At 40.6% G+C, this 2993-nt stretch overlaps 1 pseudogene; it reads left to right on the top strand.

Annotated features, from left to right (window-relative positions):
- Positions 1 to 492: 492 nt before the first annotated feature.
- LOC120844431 lies at positions 493 to 1095 on the top strand (annotated as a pseudogene).
- The last annotated feature ends 1898 nt before the right edge of the window (positions 1096 to 2993 follow it).

Genomic DNA, 2993 nt, shown 5'->3' with positions numbered 1-2993 from the left:
TTAACAGAAGGTATTTTCATATATTTTAGTAAGGCGCTTGACTGCCTGAATCATGAAATACTCCTTGATAAATTAATGTGTTATGGAATACGTGGTCCAGCACTCTCACTTATGAATTCCCATCTCTCCAATCACCAGCAGCGTCTCAGCATCGACGGGCGATCTTCTTCTCTCAAAGCCGTAGCCTGCGGCGTGCCTCGAGGTAGCATACGGGGCCCTCTGTTATTTAATATTTTTATAAACGACGTGCTAAAGGTTAGTGCTCTTGCGCAGTTTGTAATATACGCCGACGACACCAGCCTTTTTGTGTCGGGCGTAGACGGAGAAAGCTTAATTATTAAGGGGAACGATATTCTCGCGCAATTTGGCAGATGGTCTGAGGTAAATTGCCTTAAAAGTAGTGTAAACAAAACCAAAGCACAAGTATTTCGAGCATTAAATAAGCACGTCTCCTTCACTAAATCTCTTACCTTAAGTGGTACAGTAATCGATTTAGTTAAGCACCAACAAAAAAAGCTGGGCGTACTTTTTTCTGAGCATCTGTCGTGGGATTGCCATATTGATAATTTGGTTAGTGGGTTCTGCAGAGTCATTCGCGTTTTTAGAAGATGCCGCTCAATATTTCCTGTTAACATTAACTCATGATTTATCATACCCTTTTCCGGTCTCATATAAATGATTGTCGCCTCGTGTGAGACACAACAACAACTTCGAATTTAAACAGAATACTGTTACTTCAAACAGATGATACTACGCATCATCGCAGATGTACACTACCGATATCGCACTAATCCGCTGTTTGAAAAATTCAAGATTATTGCCATTGCAAATATGCCCGTCAATCTTTTTTTTTTGTATGCTTTGCTTTTCGGAACAAATGTTTTTATTGAATTTCTTTTGCAAATCTAGGACTTGAAAAAGGAAATCTCGATCAGTATGCGCTGCTCTGAGATATGGTATGTTCCTCATATCCGCATGAACCATGCTTTACAATCCCTTCGCCATTTGTTACTTTCTGAACTCAAAAGGTACCATTTAGAAAACAGAGATTTATACTTTCTGACTAGAGCTGAATTGTATATGTGTTTTATCTAATGCGGATGTCTCTGTATGATATTTTTACTTGTTCTCGCTTTCGCATAATATGCTTCCTCCCGAACCTTCCTGCGCTCGTACTTGTTTATTATGTTTATTGTTACTTACGTACATGCCTACTTGGTAAGAGAGACTCTATATGCTCTATAACGAGTATTTTTAATGTATAGCACTTTTCAGCCAGATTACTATGCTTGTTTTGCTTTAGGGCCCCAGACCCAGTCAAGTTACCATATGGTAGCTTTTTGTCAAGAGGTGCGCCACAGCAAATTTCTAGAAAATAAAAATTTCATTTAATCTTTTGTTTACTTGTTTCGAGAAAACAGTTCCTGCTATACAAATGAGTGAAATTCAAAGCGACTCTTTTTAAAGAGAGAGTATCTCTTTATTTTTATATTAGAAGAATACTGTCTCTTTTCTAATGCTTTTTTTAATGTTAATAAGACAGTGCCCTACCGAAAAATCCGGTATAAATTTTCGCTATCCGGATTATGGAACTGGAAATCTATCCGGATTCTATATGGATTCTATCTGGAATTTGGGTTTTCAGAAATGATACCTTTGTCTACAATCCGGATTTCGGGTTTCCAGAAACAAATTTCTGGTTCCATAATCCGGGTAGTGAAAAGTTATACCGGATTTTTCGGTAGGGTGTCCCTCTTAAATTTAAGAGAGAGGGCGGCCCTCTAAACTTTTGAGTGACAGTGTACTCCTAGAAAAGCGAGGATGACTTTGGAAGTGCTCCCATTTCTCTGATCTAAGAGGGATGCAGTCGCACTTATATTATAGAGGAAATTTACGAAAAAACAAATCATCCTTAGTAAGAGGAACCAGGTTAAGAGTGTAGAGCGAAATGAACGCACGATTAACCGGTTGGAGAGTTCATGCGCGTTATTGCTGTTATCTACTAGATTAAAAGAGATCAGCTTAAATTTCACTAGAGTTTAAAATCGTACAAAAATGCAAGGAAAAAAAAAACTAGAGAGAGAAGAAGATGATAGCAAGTCGGGACATCAGAGCATCAAGCTTTCATTGGAAGCATTAGTAGTTAGGCGCAAAAGCGAGGCGCAAAGGCAAACTGCCTTTACTTTCATGCATTGTGTTCTTCTAATCAAGATAAGCGAAAGCGTTGTTTGAACATCGCGCAGCGTTTCGCGTTCGAACGCCGGACGTGGGTTTTCAGCGTGGGAACCGCGAGTACTAAAAAAAGGCAGCTAGCCCAAAGCCGTAAATTGAGAGATATTGATCAATGGAGGAGCCTGTGGGAGCCGGGTGGGGTGGCAAGACTGTCGCCTCCGCCAATGCCGTATATTCCACCGCGGTAATCCTGCGAAATAAAGTGAAGCCGAGATGACCTTATAGGGGCCGCGTACCGCGGCGCAGGTATTTGTAGTTTCTTGGTTAGAATGAAAGTACATATGAATGGATAATGGTAAGATATAGGTGCAAAGGTGGATTTTTAAGGAGTAGAGTGCGTTTACTGAGCTTAAAAGGTGATATTAGCAAGAAACGTCGTCTGAAACATGAGGCGAAACTGCGAGCATTGGGATCGCGTTCCGGGTTAGGGTGAATATTTCCACGTAGACGTGTCCAAGGTTTTAACCGTTTCCTCGTTCGCTGCCGCCGCTAAGGAGATAGATTGCATTTTGAAAATCACTGTGACGTCAACGTCACGTGCGTTGCCATTTCAATCACGAAGAGTCGAAAATTTCAACTCTAGCGTGCTGAAATTAAGTACTTGAATGCGTCTTTACCTAAAAATCGTGGTTGAATGGTATTTGTTGTGCGCATAGTCTCCGCTATGAGAATATTTTGGGCTTGTTGATGGTAACGAAAGCTGACAGTCATGGCGCTCAAGGTCGTTGAAACGATTTCGGCCAACGACATCTCCTTATTTT

This window comes from Ixodes scapularis, unplaced genomic scaffold (genome assembly GCF_016920785.2).
Source record: "Ixodes scapularis isolate PalLabHiFi unplaced genomic scaffold, ASM1692078v2 PGA_scaffold7__128_contigs__length_106722199, whole genome shotgun sequence".
Lineage (NCBI taxonomy): Eukaryota > Metazoa > Arthropoda > Arachnida > Ixodida > Ixodidae > Ixodes > Ixodes scapularis.
This window is presented reverse-complemented; position numbering and strand designations above follow the sequence as displayed.